Raw genomic sequence first — 18,977 nt, forward strand, 5'->3', positions numbered from 1 at the left:
CACGTTAAGAACATGATGGAACATACAAAAGGGGGGGATGTGCAAATCACCCCAACACACACACACACACACACACACACACACACACACACACACACCCTCCAGATTCCTCCTTTTTTGCACACAATATACAGCACTGCACAGGGAGGAAAAAGAGATGCAAGATAAGAACTGCGATCTACTTTCAGCATTAAAATCTGGCCGTGATTTTAAAACTCTCCCCCCTGTTTTTTTGGGGGGGGAGGGGAGAGTCCCGTTTTTAGGGTCAAAGCTGTTTAGCTTTTTTAGAGAGAGGGAGTCCCCCATTTTAAGCCCTGTTTTATTGGAGTTCAAGGAGGAAAGTTAGTTCCGTTTTGGGGGTCTTCTGGGAAAATTTAAGGGGGAAGGGGATTAGTCGCTCACCAAAAGATCTCTGTGGAAGCAACCTGCCTCACAGCAAAAACTCCGCCTTCCCTTCCAGAGATCAGGAGAGGGGGCGGGGCCAGGTGCTCTTGCCTCTTAGGCAAAAGCAAAGGAAAAGGAGACCACGATCGACAGGAACCTCCTAGGCATCGAGTCAATCCCAATCGACCTGTCGGACGTCCCTGCAGTACAGTGGTGCCTCGCTTAACGAATGCCCTGCTTAATGAAATTTCCGCTTAACGAAAGGTTTTTTTCTAGCGGAGGTTGCCTCGCTAGACGAATGCGTTTTACGAAAAATTCGTCTAGCGAATCGCGGTTTCCCATAGGAATGCATTGAAATTCAATTAATGCGTTCCTATGGGCATTTTTTTTAAAAAAATCAATGCATTCCTATGGGAAACCGCGATTCGCTAGACGAATTTTTCGTAAAACGCATTCGTCTAGCGAGGCAACCTCCGCTAGAAAAAAAAATTCGTCTAGCGAATCCCATAGGAATGCATTGAAATTCAATTAATGCGTTCCTATGGGCATTTTTTTTTAAAAAAAATTCAATGCATTCCTATGGGATTCGCTAGACGAATTTTTCGTTATAAGAAAAGACCTGTGGGACGAATTAAATTCGTCTAGCGAGGCACCACTGTAGATGCAGAAACGCATGGGGAAGATGGTGCCTTTGCAAGCGGCTGCTTCTGGGGAAGAGGGAGGGGAGGGGACAGGAGGGGAAGGGAGAGGAGCTGCGTAAATCCGGGAGATTGAAGGGATATTTTACCATCTGGGCTGCCAACTGGAAACGGATTTAAATAGGGGGGTTTCCCGCTAAAAATGGGAGACTTGGCAGGTATGAAAGGGTTGCTCAAGGGAAAGGAAATGTCCGTGGAGGTCGAAAATGTATAGAACCAGCTCCAACATCTGCTGGAAACGCAAAGAGGCAGAGGGCACACCATGTATCATATGTGGTGGAATCGCAAAAAGATAAAGGGATTTGGGGGAATCATTTACGATGAATTTAAAAAAAAGGTTTAAATTTACCTTTGTCAAAAGACCTGAAGCCTTTCTCTTAAGTATAATGGGTACACCGAGAGATCTGAGAAGGGTTTTCATGTTTGCAACCAACCGCTGCAAGAACACTAATAGCCAAAGGGTGGAAGGGAGAGAATATACCCACGAAATTAGACTGCCGGGCAACTTTATTGGATTATGTAGAATTGGCAAAAATGACAGGGAGAATCAGGAATCGATCCGATCAGAGGTTCAAAAGAGAATGAGATAAATGTGGATTATATTTAAAAGAACATTGTAATCATATGAAATCTCTGGCAGGCTTGGAATGACTCTTGCAACGTTATGCAAATTATGGATATTGTGGATAAAGGTAAGGTAGATAACAACTAATATGCAGGTAGGTAGCCGTGTTGGTCTGGATCGAAGTAAAATAAATAAAAAAAAAATTCTTTCAGTAGCACCTTAAAGACCAGTTGATAAAGAAAACTTGAAACCTATAATGAGGAGAGCGGAAGTCAGTATAGATGGAAGGAATTTTTTAATGTATAGAAATATCTTATTTTATGTATGTTACAGTGGTACCTCGACTTACAAACGACTCAACAAGCGAATTTTTCGACTTACGAATGGGGGTAATGACCGCACACTTACGAATGTCTCGACATCCAAAAGGAAAACACAGCGGTTTTAGATAGGGTTTTTTCAACTTACGAATTTTTCCGTTCCAATGCATTCCTATGGGAAATCGCGTTTCCAATGGCGTTTTTTGACTTACGACTTTTTCGACCTACGAAGGTGCCTTCGGAACGGATTAAATTCGCAAGTCGAGGCACCCCTGTATTTGTTTTGTTATACTGTTGACTGGTGATATTAAAATGATTACTTTTAAAGGAAATGCCTCTGGAGGAGACTCCTAACCAATTTGAGGATGTCTGCCCAGCAGCAGAGCATATCCCTACGCTGCCCAGGGCGGGCGCACTCCAGACCCGGGATAACCACTCGGGTACACTGAGCAGCCTGGGGCGGAGTGAACCGCTGATGGCAGACATTCGGCAGGCCACCCGCCCGTGACTCCCAAGCCTCCCCCAGCTGTCAAAATGAAGGGGGGAGGGGGGAATGCTGCCGGCAAAGTGGCGCACCTTCCCCCTTCCCCTGACGGCTCGGGGTAGGCTTGGGAGTCACGGGTGGGTGGCCTGCCGAAAGTCACCCCCCTCAGTGAAGACACCCCGGGGCAGTCCGTTCCCACCCCACCCCCTTCCTCTGCCCCCGTGTCTCCCCATCCCCAGTTTTTGCACAGGACAGAAAGGAGTCAGCAGTTGCATGATCAAAACATGGTTTATTGGGTTCAGTAGGAGCCCGTCTGCCCCACCACAACCCCCACGATGGTAAGGAGAGGGGCCGGGTGTGCTGGAGTTGGGAAGGGACCACCCTTTGCCGGTTTTCTTGCCAAGGAAGGAGTCTTCAAATGCTGCTGCCAGGGGTCCCTTGCAGACGCAGATGGACAGCTGCTATGCTATGAACGGAATCCTGCACATGTACCTCATCTTGTCTGAGCATGGTGCAATGTGCCATTTTGCATAAGCTGGAAGATATGAGCAAAGGTGCATTTATGCACATGTGGTGGGAGTGTAAAGAATAAGAGAATTTTGGGATATCATATATAATGAACTTAAGAAGATTCTTAAATTTTCATTCCCCCCCAACCCCCCCCCCCGAAGCCTTCCTGTTAGGAATAAGGCCCACCGAAATAAAGTAAAATCTGATACCCCTTTTCATGTACGTAACCACAGTGGCTAGGATTCTAATAGCTAAGAATTGGAAAAGTAACAACATCCCCACCAAAACGGACTGGCAAGCGAAAATGATTGAATATTTACAACTCGCAAAGATGACGGGGAGAATAAGAAGAAACTCAATACAAAAAGTTAATAAAGATTGGATAATTTTTAAAGAATGCATTAGAAATTACTGTGATAACGCTAACCTCCTGGCAGACATAGAATGAATAATAAAATATAAAGAAAGTATATAATAAAATCAGCTGGAAGAAATGGACACTAAAACAATGGCAGTGAAATGTGAATAGATTAACAAAATGTAAAATTCCACAATGAAAGGAATCGGAAGCTGGTGTCAAGGTTGTGTGTGGTGTGTCTATGTTGTAATATGTGTAGTGTGTATTGGGTGTGTTGTATGTCTACGTTAAATGTTATTAGTAATATGTAAACTGATCTTAATTGATGTATAATAACGTTTATTTTTTTAAAAAAAAGAAGGTATGAGCAAAGTAAGGCAGATGCTACCTCTATCTCCACTGCCCTCGACAGTGAATGTATGTTTCAGCTGAGATTCCTGCATTTCAGGGGGTTGGATTAGATGACCCTTGGGGTCCCTTCCGATTCTACGATTCACCCAGAGGAGAATTTCCCTTCCTTCCAAGCACCGATCTGCCCCGAGGAACAGAGCTTTGCCAGTGCTTATAGATAGGGGTGAGGGAGAAATTCGATCCAGCTCAGATTTAAAAGCGAAGCTATCAAATTTTCACTTTCCAAAGCTATACGAGAACCAAAACATTTCCTTTGGAAATCGTGCTCAGTCCGAATCTGGCAATCTGAATCTCCAGCAAAATTTTACAAAAATGCACAAGGTAGGGGAAAGTGCGCATAAAAGCCAACGCGTTGGTGAAAAGTATAACAATCCATTATATTAGGGGAGGTTGCATTAGTCAAAACTTGCACCCCAAGATGTGTTTATTGGGGGAAATGTGCAGTAAAACACTGGCAGATTTTCACGAGGATTTTTAAAAAACGGCCATTGCAAATGGCTGTAGATATGTGGGGACGGAGGTGAATTTTGGGGAATTTTGGGGGAATTTGGACACTGGACTAGATGGTCCCGCTTTGGTCTGATTCGCACCCAGGGCCACAGGGGTCTTAGTTGAGTCCCCCCCCCCTTGCCAGCAGAAAATGATGGTGCCAGTCAGAGCTGGTACACTTGGCAGTGGCAATCTCTTTTGACTGAGAAAGGAGTGAAGGAGCCTTGTGGGATACTTGAAGCCCACATGTCCCTGGGGCGAGATCCTTGGACTCCCGGTTGCCTGAGCCCCTCCTCACCTGTTTTGGGAGACAGGTAGACGCAGCCTCCTTCTGACGGGGTACCAGGTTCATGCAAAACCTCTTGTTTACTCCAAGGTAAATAGCTCAGGATCGAAAGATCTGCCCATTTCCAAAATCCGTTCTGCAAAGATGATGATGGATATTATTATTATTATTATTATTATTATTATTATTAAATATGTATGCCACCATTCCTCCAAGGAGCTGAAGGATGCTTATATAATTCTCATCCCCTTTTAATCCTCACAGCAAGGATCTCGGGGTCTTGGTAGACCACAAGCTTAACATGAGCCCACAGTGTGATGCAGCAGCCCCAAAAGCGAATGCTATTCTAGGCTGCAACCACAGAAGTCTCTAGTGTGTCCAGATCAAGGGAAGTCATAGTCCCCCTCTATTCTGCCTTGGTCAGACCACACCTGGGATACTGCGTCCAATTCTGGGCACCACAATTTAAGAAGGACGCTGACAAGCTGGAAGGTGTGCAGAGGAGGGCGACCAAGATGATCAAGGGTCTGGGAACTAAGCCTGATGAGGAACGGTTGAAGGAGCTGGGTATGTTTAGCCTGGAAGAGAGAAGACTGAGAGGAGATAGGACATCCTTTTCAAATATCTCAAGGGCTGTCTCATGGAAGAAGATAATAATAATAATAATAATAATAATAATAATAATAATAATAATAATATATTTATACCCCACCCATCTGGCCGGGTTCCCCCAGCCACTCTGGGTGGCTTCCAACAAAATATTAAAATACAGAAATCCATCAAACAGTTTTGAGAAGAAGAGTTTGGATTTGATATCCCGCTTTATCACTACCCGAAGGAGTCTCAAAGCGGCTAACATTCTCCTTTTCCTTCCTCCCCCACAACAAACACTCTGTGAGGTGAGTGAGGCTGAGAGACTTCAGAGAAGTGTGACTAGCCCAAGGTCAACCAGCAGCTGCATGTGGAGGAGCGGGGATGCGAACCCGGTTCCCCAGATTAGGAGTCTACCGCTCTTAACCACTACACCACACTGGCTCTCATGGAAGACGGAGGAAGCTCGCTTTCTCCTGCTCTGGAGGGTAGGACCTGAACCAATGGCTTCAAGTTACAAGGAAGGAGATTCTGAATAAACATCAGGAAGAATTTTTGGACAGTAAGAGCTGTTCAACAGGGGAACAGTCTCCCCCGGGAGGTGGTGGACTCTCTTTTCTTGGAGGTTTTAAAGCAGAGGTTGGATGGCCATCTGTCAGGGATGCTTTAGCTGAGACTCCTGCAATGCAGCAGGGGGCTGGACTAGATGACCCTTGGGATCCCTTCGAATTCTACGACCCTGTGAGGTAGGTAGGGCTGGGAGTAAATGACCAGCCCAAAGTCACCCAGCAAGCTTTGCGACTGAGCAGGGATTCGAACCCTCGTCTCCCAGGTCACAGTTCAACCACTGCACTCCAAAAGTTACCTGGTTCTTCAGCTGAGGAAGTATGTGAAATAACCCAGGGTGCTTGTGAAAAAACAGGGAGATAGCTTGATTCAAATGTTCCAATGCCCGCAACTTCTGCACGACTGCCGTGGCTACTCCTGACCTCGTTTCAGGTCGCCTCTTATTTATTATTATTATTTATTTATTGAATTTATATACTGCCTTATACCCGGAAGTCTCAGGGCAGTTCACTGACAAGATCACAATATACAAAATCAGAATAAGAACAATAACACACACACGCACGCACACACACACACACACAGAGAGAGAGAGAGAGAGAGAGAGAGAGAGAGAGAGAGAGAGAGAGAGAGACCCGCAAAAGAGCCACATTTTAAAAGGGTATGGGATGTTTATCAGGTCAACCTGGTTAAAAAGGAATTTTTTGCCTGGCACCTAAAGGTACCGTATATAATGAAGGCGCCAGGCAAACTTCCCTGGGTAGAGCATTGCACAGATGGGGAGCCACTGCAGAAAAGGCCCCGTTTTCGAGTTGCCACCCTCCGGACCTCTGGAGGAGGAGGTACATGAAGGAGGGCCTCAGAAGATGATCTCAGAATCTCAGCCTCTAAAGGTGGAACCAGATGTCCCCTAGGTCGAGAACCTTGAGGAGCAAGTGGGGGCCCCTAAGAGGACCTTCTGGTTGAGACCTGGTGATGAAGCATCAGAGGAGGAGATGGAGCCACACCCCAGTTCTCGAATGCGTGGGCACCAAAAGGATTAGTGCCGGGCCATAGAACGAGGTCCTAGCATCCGTCCTCAGAAACCAGAGTCACCTCTGCTTATGACTATTGAGGCTACCCACGAGTAAGCGATCCCTGGTGCCCCCCCCCCAGCTATCTCGCACCTCCCTGCTCCTGCCTTCTCTGACCCACGCCTTCTACCCGGTGGGGCTTTGGCAGTGCGGAGAGGGGGCTGTAGGGCCTGGGGTGGGAGGCTCACCTTGTGGGGGTCATGAAGTCCAATCCAGATACTGGTCGGAAAATCCTCATTGTCCTCCTGGGCCTGGAGGTGGCTGCTGATCATCGCACCCAGGGACGCGGAGAGGATGGAGGCCAGGTGTCCTCGCCGGCCATAAGCCTTGCAGTCCTCCTGAATTGGTCCAAGAGAAAGTGGGGCTCTTTACTATTGGATTTGTAGCTCACTATTCCACACTCGAAGAAGCCACAAATGGCACACGCTGCTCTTTTTTTAAAGTCGGCCTGCCATATGTCTCAGATTTCCCAGACATATTCAGGATCCATATTCAGGAAGCAGCTACCTTTTGCCGGATGAAGGATTGGTTTTTGTTGGAAAATGCAGATATTCTGGATTTAGAAGGGTACGATAATGTCTATGGTTAGCATGCATATCTATGGTATGATAAAGTAAAGGCCCACAGAGGCTTTAAAACACATATAATCAGAAAATCATTGTATAGTGTTTGGTCCAGGTACAAAGATCTGTTAGAAAGAAAAACACCTAAATGGTTATCACCATTGGAGACCAAGGTTCGTAAAAGAGTAAACATGGAAACCAGTTGGCCGAAATATAGAGATTTGTTGATTCAAGAAGGAGACCAATTTAAGTTAAAGACTTATGAGGAGTTGAAATCTAAATTAGATGATTGGCTCCAATATCACCAGATAAATGAAGCTTTCAAAATGGATAGATTAGTTGGTTTTCAATCAGAGAGGTCAAAGCTGGAAACAGAATTGTTAGAACCTAAGACGAAAACACTTTCCAGAATGTATAAATTGTTGCTAGAGTGGCACACGAAAGATGAACAAACAAAGAATGTTATGATTTTGTGGGCAAAGGATGTTGGTCACAATATTATGATTGAGGATTGGGAGAAATTGTGGAATGTGAATATTAAGTTTACTGCGTGTAGCTTATTACAAGAAAATTTAATGAAGATGATGTATAGATGGTATCTTACACCAGTAAAATTGGCAAAGATATATCACAACCATGACAACAAATGTTGGAGATGTAAGAAAGAAGTAGGATCCTTTTACCACATGTGGTGGACGTGTCCACTAGTAAGTGACTTCTGGAATAAGATTTATAATGAGCTTAAGAAAGTGTTGAAAAACACATTTGTGAAAAAACCAGAAGCATTTCTAGTGGGCATTGTAGGGAAAGAGATTCCAAAGAAAAATGTGTCCTTTTTTCTGTATGCTACGACAGCAGCGAGACTTTTGATTACTAAGAACTGGAAATTGCAAACACTACCAATGATCGATGACTGGCAGATGAAGATGATGGAGTTTATGGAACTGGCTGAGATGACCGGAAGAATCCGCAACTAGGGAGAGGAAGCGACGGAAGCAGAATGGAGAGATTTTAAACTATATCTTAAAAAACATGCCAAAGTAACATATTAGAACAGAAATTAAGTTGTAAATAAACTGTGGAAATTAGTAATACGTGAAAAGATAACTAGAAAACAAGATATACAAGGTGATTAAGATGATATAGAATTTGCTAACTATAAATGTGTTAAAGAACCACAGGGAGGGAAGCCCGAGAGGGCCCCTTTAGACAATGTGAAGGGAAAAAGGAATATGTAACTTGATTTTGTGTTTATTTTATTTTTTCTTGTATGGTTATGATTGTTGTGTTTTCTTTTTTGTGTTCTTTCTTTTCTTTATATTTTGAAAAATTCTAATAAAAATTATTATATATAAAAAAAGGATCCGTCTGTCGGAAATAGCGCTGGGGCAGAATTTCTGAAAATTGTTTAAAATGTTGGGGAAAACTGGGGCCTAGAGCAACCCGTGTAGATTTTATTTGGTGATTTTCCTTTTTAAAAAGCTTTGCCCCCCCTAAAGCTCAACAGATACCCTTTTCCCAATACCTTTTCCCAACCCTCTCCTCCCGCAGAGGCTTGGGAAGGAAGCTGCACGCCCGCCAGTCATATGGTTGACGGGGCGCAGCTGGCGAGCGTGCAGGGAAAGGGGAGGCCGCCGCCGGCAAAGCCACGCAGCTCCCCCACTAGCTGGGGCGCCCCTGAGAGGCTGGCGCCCTGGCGCAACGCACCACTAAGCCCTATGGGAAAAACGGCTCTGGTTGCAGGGATGAAATAGGGCAGGGAGGACTGTGGATGCTGCCTTGGAGCAAACCAGACACCATGTGGCCACCAGAAGGCCGCTGTGTTTCTAATGAAGGCCTTTTCTTGATGCAGCTCCTCCTGCCTGACCCTTTTCTGCTCGCAAGCATGTCTTGAGACGAGTGTCGGCGCCTTCCAAGCAACAATAGCATCCCTCTTACATCAGCTTCTTTCCAGGATAGTTGAGTGCTGAAGACTCCATAGCAGTAGGCTCTGTAGTGCAGCCAGCCGGTGGGACACTCATTCGCCTCGGTGCCTGTTGGTGGGGCACAGAAGCATAGTGCCTCAACGAGAGGGGTGGAAATAGTTCCCCGAACCAAACAATGCCCACAGAAGGGACCCCCAGAGGAATGGGACAGCTGACAGTGTGCTGGCGATACCCAGCTCCATGTCTCCATAAACACGTGAGTCAGGAATCACAGAATCATGGCCTTGGAAGGGTCCCCCAAGGGTCATCTAGCCCAACCCCTGGTAGTACAGGAATCTCAGGAGAAGCTGTGCAAGTCCTGGACCAGTAAATTGAGCTCGAATCCTGGGGAGACTGAGACTTGGTGGGCTTCTCTCAGGGATTATTTAGCTACAGTTCCTGTATTTCAGGGGGTTGGCTAGATGACCCCTGGGGGGGTTCCCTTTGAGCTCTACAGTTTTGTGATTTGTTTGCTTTGTGTAGCATGGGCTGAATTCTGAGGCCTTTAGAAAGGGGGACTCACCTCGCAGAAAGAAGCCAGTGGCCAGGAGACCCAGGAGGACACAGTGGAAGCAGGCGATCGGAGACATCAGAACCTTGGGTGGTGGAGAGAGGAAGGAAGGAAGGAAGGAAGGAAGGAAGGAAGGAAGGAAGGAAGGAAGGAAGGAAGGAAGGAAGGAACGAGAAGATCAAAAGCTGAGATGAGCGCCTTTAGCGGAAAGTCTATCCAAACTGACTTTTCCGTCCAGCAACTTTCGTTCCCCTTTTCCCCATGGGAAGCACCTGTTCTTTCAAAGTGCTTCCCTTGAGGGTGCAAAAAGGGTGCGAATGGGGTTCACTTGCCTGTGCCTGTCTCCCTCTGCTGCGAAATGCCGCCCTTCTTAGGGAAAGTGAAGCCACACAGACGAGCGAGCAAATGTTCCCCCGGTTGCAGACGTCAGGCACAACTGCTGTTGCTCAGCCCCCAGCCAAACTCAGGTAGTTTTTTTAAATTTCCGGGCTTGCATGGTTGAGCGGTGGCTCAGGAGCGATGGAGGAAATGGGCACAGCGAGTACACAGGGAGTTGGATCCCTTCGTCCTTGCAGGTTAGACAACCAAACGAAGCGTGCCTAAGCACTAGAAGTTCTTATGTTGTTGTTTAGTCGTTTAGTCGTGTCCGACTCTTCGTGACCCCATGGACCATAGCACGCCAGGCACTCCTGTCTTGCACTGCCTCCCGCAGTTTGGTCAAACTCATGTTCGTAGCTTCGAGAACACTGTCCAACCATCTTGTCTTCTGACGTCCCCTTCTCCTAGTGCCCTCAATCTTTCCCAACATCAGGGTCTTTTCCAAGGATTCTTCTCTTCTCATGAGGTGGCCAAAGTATTGGAGCCTCAGCTTCACGATCTGTCCTTCCAGGGAGCACTCGGGGCTGATTTCCTTAAGAATGGATAGGTTTGATCTTCTAGCAGTCCATGGGACTCTCAAGAGTCTCCTCCAGCACCATAATTCAAAAACATCAATTCTTCGGCGATCAGCCTTCTTTATGGTCCAGCTCTCACTTCCATACATCACTACTGGGAAAACCATAGCTTTAACTATACGGACCTTTGTCGGCAAGGTGATGTCTCTGCTTTTTAAGATGCTGTCTAGGTTTATCATTGCTTTTCTCCCAAGAAGCAGGCGTCTTTTAATTTCGTGACTGCTGTCACCATCTGCAGTGAACAAGGAGCCCAAGAAAGTAAAATCTCTCACTGCCTCCATTTCTTCCTCTTCTATTTGCCAGGAGGTGATGGGACCAGTGGCCATGATCTTGGTTTTTTTGATGTTGAGCTTCAGACCATATTTTGCGCTCTCCTCTTTCACCCTCATTAAAAGGTTCTTTAATTCCTCCTCACTTTCCGCCATCAAGGTTGTGTCATCTGCATATCTGAGGTTGTTGATATTTCTTCCGGCAATCTTAATTCCTGCTTGGGATTCATCTAGTCCAGCCTTTCACATGATGAATTCTGCATATAAGTTAAATAAGCAGGGAGACAATATACAACCTTGTCGTACTCCTTTCCCAATTTTGAACCACTCAGTTGTTCCATATCCAGTTCTAACTGTAGCTTCTTGTCCCACATAGAGATTTCTCAGGAGACAGATGAGGTGATCAGGCACTCCCATTTCTTTAAGAACTTGCCATAGTTTGCTGTGGTTGACACAGTCAAAGGCTTTTACATAGTCAATGAAGCAGAAGTAGACGTTTTTCTGGAACTCTCTAGCTTTCTCCATAATCCAGCGCAGAGAAGTTCTTATAGCTTCTCTGATAACTCTAGAAATCCAGGACATCTGACGAAGCTGAACGTTGGCAGACTCGGGACAGAGGAAGGAAAGGCCATCTTCACGTGGCAAAGGGTTAACCTGGAGAACTTCCTTCCCTGCCAACTTGGATGGCTTTGAAAGAGGATTGGACCAATTCACAGAGGAGGAGAGGGCTCTCGGTGGCTCCTAGCCAGGATGGCTCTGCTCTGCCTCCATGGTCAGAAGTAGCAATACTTTCAAATACCAGTTGCTGGAAACCGCAAAAGGGGAGAGTTTTGTGTTGTGCGGGCTCCGTGTGTGTGTGTGCGTGCGCACGCAATTGGCTTTAGATCCATAAATTACCATATAGCACATATTCAACACAAAAATCAGCGGCAATTTGTTGTTGACAAAGGACAGCTGGACATAGAAAGGGCCCCATGACCTTCAGGAGCTTAGGGCCTCATCAAACCTAAATCCGGCCCTGGTCATCCCCGGCCATTCACTTTTTGAGTTGCCAGGGCCAATGGGAGTTTTCAAGTCCAACCCCACTTGGAATGATAGTAGCTTCTCCCATACCTGCCCTAGATGGCAAAGCTCACTGAATGTCACCTGATGTCAGCCCCCCCTCCTTCTCCTGAACCTTCCCAATAACAGGAGGGCAGTATAGATTTAAAACAGTGGCTTGCAGAAGGGCATAGTTCAGAAGCTGCAGAGCGGAGAAGCTGAGAAATATTGGAAGATGAACAGCAGGAAGCAGCAGCAGTAACAGCAGGGGAGAGACAATGGACAGACTCAGTGCCTCTAGAAAGCATTCCTGAACTCCCCCAGTCCCAACCAAAGCCCAATTGACTAAATTTTGCAAGAAGGGGAGTCTGGGGAACCGAGGCAGAGAGCGGCGACAAGAGGCAATTGCAGCTTGCAAAGTTCTCCTTGGTTTGGTTTTTAATGGCTTGAGGAAGTTAGTGGTCTGATCGCAAGCTGGTCTGGGGACTTTAGGCCCCCTGGTGCATGGTGTGACTTCCTTACGGCATCAAGTTTCTGAACCATGTGCTGCCGACTGGAGATAGCCATCAACAGACGGCTCCCTTCATTGCACGATGCTATCGGTACACACCACAGCTGAGGTAATCTTTGTGCTGCAATTCTGTGAGATCCTCTGCAAGATCTGGGACGTTTGAAAAGGGTTCCCAAAGCAGGAAACAGCAGTGCATGAAGCGGGGAGAGAGCCAAGATGATGTGGGACTTAGAGAGGGAATCCTATGAGATCTGCACTTTGTAGACCAGCACATTCCGGGACCGTTTTGCAGTTTCTCGTTTGAGTTCTTTAAGAGCCAACTGGACCCCGTGATTAGTTTGCTATAAATTTACCTCCAAGATCTCGTATCACCACAAAGGCCCACTCGGCTGCTTCCATCAGTGGAACTGGCACAGTTAATCGGTGCCACATAAACACCCGTTCCACTTGGGCAAGAGCCTTCACCAAACCCCTTTCTGTGCCTCCTAAAAACATTTTCACTTAGAATAGTATACCTGAAGGATACCTGAAGGCCCAGTATACCTGAAGGAGTGTCTCCACCCCCATCGTTCAGCCCAAACACTGAGGTCCAGCTCCGAGGGCCTTCTGGCAGTTCCCTCACTGCGAGAAGTGAAATTACAGTGAACCAGACAGAGGGCCTTCTCGGTGGTGGCGCCCTCCCGTCAGATATCAAGGAAATAAACAACTACCTGACTTGTAGAAGACACCCGAAGGCAGCCCTGTTTAGGGAAGTTTTAATGACTGATGTTTTAATGTATTTTTAATCTTTTGTTGGAAGCCTCCCAGAGTGGCTGGAGAATTATTATTATTATTATTATTATTATTATTATTATTATTATTATTTTTGAGAAGCCCACCCAGTTGTTCGGAAAGCTGGTGCGAGTTTTAACCTTGCTTTTAGCCTGCTGCCATTTTAACTTTTCAAAAGTCTTAAATTACTGGCGTTCGTTCTAATTACAGATAATTTTATTGTTTTAATAATAAATAATAATAATAAAATAATAAAAGCAATAGGCAAACTCATGGAGCAGGCTAGGGATGGACACGATGGCTCTGCTCTGACCTCCGCAGTTGGAGGCAGCCATGCTTCTGGATCGCAGTTGCTTGAAACGGCAGGAGGGGAGAACGGTCTTGTGTTCGGATGCTGCTTGCTGGTTTTCCATTGAGGCATCTGGCCACCCACTGTGAAAACAGGACACTGGACCAGAGGGGCCATGGGCCTGATCCAGCAGGCTATTCCCATGTTCTCATGGATTCTCTTCCCTTCCAGATATGCTCAAAGAAATTGATCTTGACTGTTTCTGCCTCTGCAGCTGACGGGCCCCTCTGGCATCGCCATGAACAGACACGAGGAGACAGAGGCAGGCATGGAGGAGACTTCTTTTATTGATTTCTCAGGAAAGTAGGAGGTGATCTCTTAGGTTACAGAATTGGGGCGGGGTGTTGCAGTGGGAACAGAAGGACCTGGGCCTCCGTGGAAGGGTGGGACCCTCGCCTTAGACCCCCTTCTCCACGGCACTCAGTTTTCCACATCCTTGCCGAAAAACCCCAGCACCGGCATTTTGCAGATGTAATAGTTCAGTGCCTCACAACTATTGTCGCCCCAAAACATGTATTCTAGAAAAACAGGGAAGGAGAAGCGTTAGATGTCACTGCCCTTCGCTACCTCTCCTCCCGGCTCATCTTTCTAAATTGGGAAACCAGAATGAATCAGTTAAAAGCGGGGCTGTCCCGGGAAGAGAGAAAGGTAGAGTTGGAAGGGATCCCTAGGGACCCCTAGTCCAACCCTTGCAATGTTAGGTTTGACATGCTTTGCTTTCTCCTTAATAAGTAAATAAAAATCATTTTGACATTCTATCCCAACTCAATTTTGCTTATTGATCTAATCTGATCTAAGCTGAATTTGTAACTGATCCTTTTTTGTGATATTATTATTATCTATTAAATTTGCATATCCACAGATATATTACGTATATAGGTTAACCTGCCCACATAGATAGATAGATAGATAGATAGATAGATAGAATGATTTATTGGCCAAGTATCAACCATACTTGGAATTTTGCTTCGACTACATTGCAATGTAAAGAAAAAACATGCCTCACACAAACAGTATTCCCCACGAGCGCGCTTGTCTAGCTAGAAGCCAGCCAGGTAAGGGCAACAGCCCCATGGAGAGGCGCCCACATTCCTCTCGCTTCCGACTGTTGGGTGTCCTTCATTGAAGACCTCTCTCCCGCTAGGCGCTCTTCTTTGGCTGCAAGGCGGGAGGCAGCGAGGGGGACCCTCGGCGCCTCTTATGTTTGTTTATGTAACCGTGCAAACCAAAGGCTCGACCTTGAAGATGATGTATAGATGGCATTTAACCCCAGTGAAACTATCTAGAATGTATAGAATGAGTAATAGATTGTGCTGGAAATGTAATGAGAAGGAAGGAGATTTTTATCATATGTGGTGGAAATGCGAAAAAGTTAAAGAATTTTGGGAAATGATATATAATGAACTGAAAAAGATTTTTAAATATACTTTCCCCCCCAAAAACCAGAAGCATTCCTGTTAGGAATTATAGGACAAGAGATTACAAAGGAGGATAACATACTATTTTTGTATGCGACAACCGCGGCTAGGACATTGTTAGCCCAAAAGTGGAAAACTCAGGACTTACCGACGATTGAAGAGTGGCAGACAAAAATGATGGACTATGCAGAATTAGCGAGACTGACTAGCAGGATCCGGAACCAGGGGGAAGCAAGGTTTCAAAGGGACTGGAGTAAATTTGTGGACTATATGGAAAAGAACTGTAGAAGTTTAAAGACACTTGCAGGGTTGAAATAAATCCTACGAATTGACATTAAATGGGAAATACAAAGGAACTGCGAGATAAGAATTGATTAGAAAACCAAATGAGGGGAGGGAGGGAAGTCAAGCTCGGCGGAGCATTGTCAATGAGAGATTGTGAGAGAATTTAAAAAGATAGATGTATGGTATTGTTTTTTAATGTTTGTCTGTTTTGTTTAATGTTCTTAAATGTGTTTTAATTGGAAAATCTAATAAATTGTTGTTGTTGTTTTTTTTAAAAAAGGCTCGATCTCTCCAGCAACAGGCTGCTTTGCCTTCAGCATTGAAGCTGGCGTTCACTGTAGGCTGAACTTTGGTATTTTGCTCTTTCTTGCCTCCCTCCTCCCTCCTCCTCTCTCTCTCTCTCTCTCTCTCTCTCTCTCTCTCTCTCTCTCTCTCTCTCTCTCTCTCTCTCTCTCTCTCTCTCGTATTCAGTAGTGCTGCGTAGTTTTTGGAGAATGCTGTTAAGTGCAAACTTGCCCCTTTCAGCAGTGACCTTGAAAACCAGCGTATAAAAGTTGGCTGGATCCTCTCTGCACTAACTGATGAACACTTGCATCACTTGCTACGACTAGCAGTGACAAATATGGAACCGGATACTGACCATCTCATTAGCCAAAAGCAGGCCTATACTTCTCATTGAAATACTTACAAGTTTGTGTTGATTAAAAATCGTTCTTCATTTTAAATTTTGTGTACTTTCCCCCGTTTTTGTGTGCACTACAAATAAAATATGTGCAGTGTACATAGGAATTCGTCCATTTCCCCCCCCCCCCCAATATAGTCCGGCCCCCACCAGTGTCTGAGGGACAGTGAACTGGCCCCCTGTTTACAAAGTTTGAGGATCCCTGCTCTAACTTGTGAGTTGCAAGTCATGTGGCCGCAGACTGGTCAGTGACTTGACCCTGCTGGCAGACCAGGGGGACGATCTCGTACACAGGATGAAGAAACCAAGAAATGAGCTTGCGTTGCAGGAACATGCATAGCTGCCAAGTACCCCGTTTTCCCTGGGAAACTCCCATTTTTACTTACCTTTTCCCGGTGGTCCCCCGTATCACTTCGTCTCCCGTTTTCCTCCATTATTTTCTCCTGCCGGCGGCCTTCCCCCCCCCCCTGATTTGCCCTTCTATGGGCACAAAAAATGGCCGCTGCCGGCTTCAAAAGTCGCATCTACGCATGACCGGAAGTGCGTCGCCGCGACTTCCGGTGTCGGCCATTTTGGTGCCCATAGATGGGAGGGCCGACACCGAAAGTTGCGTCGACGCACTTCCGGTCATGCGTAGAAGCTACTTTTGAAGCCGGCAGCGGCCATTTTTTGTGCCCATAGAAGGGCAAAGCGACACCGGAAGTTACATCAACGCAACTTCCGGTGTCACACGGCTGCCGGTCCCGGATTCTGCAGTCCGGGACTTGGAAGGTAAGAACACGTCAAAGAGTAAATCCTATTGAACTCAGTGGGACTTACTTGTGAGTAAGAATGCTCAGGATTGCAGTGTAAGGCTGAGCAGTCTTTACCCAGTTACCTGGGAGTAAGCTCCATTGAACATATTGAGACTTACTTCTGAGTAGATAGTGTAAGGCTCTCTTTACAATTGAACAGTCCCTACGTTTTTGCTAAGAAATGCCTGGCTGTGGAAGCATTGGATTGTATGAATTTAAAATAGATCGCTTACATTTCCCTTCAGAATTATAGGAAGGGCTTTTTATGCCAGCTTCAGCATTTCCTTCACTCGGGTGCAGGTATTTTCTTTTCAGTAGAAACAGGACTCTGTTTTTGCACCCACACACCACTTTGTTTCTGTTGATCTTTTTCCAGCTCTGATTTTCTGTTCTCCACATTTCCACGTCAGTCTGCATTATTTTTAAGTCCTCGTGAAAATTTGTTGATATTTTGGCGCGAATTTCTCCTAACGCACGCATATTTTTTCTGTGCAATTTTGCCTAATATACTTTCTTTTTCTGCAAACCAATTTTACCTAGAGAAAGCATCCTTTTGTTACTAATATCTACATTTTTTGAATACTTTCCCCAGTGTTTGCAATTCTGCACATATCGTGCGGCTGGATTATCGCATTCCAAAACTCAGACAACTCTGGATTTTGAAGGAAAGCTGTGTTTGGGTTTGTGGGTTGTTTAGGGAAGTGCAAATTAGTGCAATGTAGTAGCATAGCTGCCAAGTTATCCCTTTTTTTCAGGGATTTTCCCTTATGCTGAATAGGCTTCCTCGCGAGAAAAGGGAAAACTTGGCAGCTATGTGTAGTAGTCAGAATGTCTGTCCAGGACTTGATAGAGATCTGAGTTCAAATCCCACACTCGCCCATGAAGCTCACTGCCTCTCAACCTAACCTAACCCACCTCGTAGGGATCAAATGACATGGGGGAAGAACTCTGCACGCCACCTTGAGCTCTGTAGATAAAAAGGTGGCATATCACTGCAGTAAACAAACAAACAAACAAACAAACAAACAAACAAACAAACCAGGTAGGTTCATCTTTAATTTCAAACTGAGAGGAGTTTCTTCCCTAGCTGCAGGGGGACTGAAATAGCTTGCTGTCTTGAATAAGTAAAGCCATTGGCCGATTCCACCTGCCAAGTCCCATTTCTCTGTCCTTGACAGAATCACAGAGTTGGAAGAGACCACAAGGGCCATCTAGTCCAACCCACTGCCAAGCAGGAAACACCATCAAAGCATTCTTGACATATGGCTGTCGAGCCTCTGCTTAAAGACCTCCAAAGAAGGAGACTCCACCACACTCCTTGGTAGCAAATTCCACTGCCGAACAGCTCTTACTGTCAGGAAGTTCTTCCTAATGTTTAGGTGGAATCTTCTTTCTTGAAGTTTGAATCCATTGCTCCGTGTCCGCTTCTCTGGAGCAGCAGAAAACAACCTTTCTCCCTCCTCTATATGACATCCTTTTCTATATTTGAACATGGCTATCATATCACCCCTTAACCTTCTCTTCTCCAGGCTAAACATACCCAGCTCCCTAAGCCGTTCCTCATAAGGCATCGTTTCCAGGCCTTTGACCATTTTGGTTGCCCTCTTCTGGACACGTTCCAGCTTGTCAGTATCCTTCTTGAACTGTGGTGCCCAGACCTGGACACAGTATTCCAGGTGAGGTCTGACCAGAGCAGAATACAGTGGTACTATTACTTCCCTAGATCTAGATGCTATACTCCTATTGATGCAGCCCAGAATTGCATTGGCTTTTTTAGCTGCTGCATCACACTGTTGACTCATGTCAAGTTTGTGGTATACCAAGACTCCTAGATCCTTTTCACATGTACTGCTCTCAAGTCAGGTGTCACCCATCCTGTATTTGTGCCTTTCATATTTTTTTTTGCCCAAGTGTAGTACTTTACATTTCTCCCTGTTAAAATTCATCTTGTTTGCTTTGGCCCAATTGTCTAATCCGTTAAGGTCATTTTGAAGTGTGATCCTGTCCTCTGGGGTATTAGCCACCCCTCCCAATTTGGTGTCATCTGCAAACTTGCTCAGGATGCCCTCAAGCCCATCATCCAAGTCATTGATAAAGATGTTGAATAAGACTGGGCCCAAGACAGAACCC

Source organism: Zootoca vivipara, chromosome 9 (genome assembly GCF_965207765.1).
Source record: "Zootoca vivipara chromosome 9, rZooViv2.hap1.1, whole genome shotgun sequence".
NCBI classification, from domain to species: domain Eukaryota; kingdom Metazoa; phylum Chordata; class Lepidosauria; order Squamata; family Lacertidae; genus Zootoca; species Zootoca vivipara.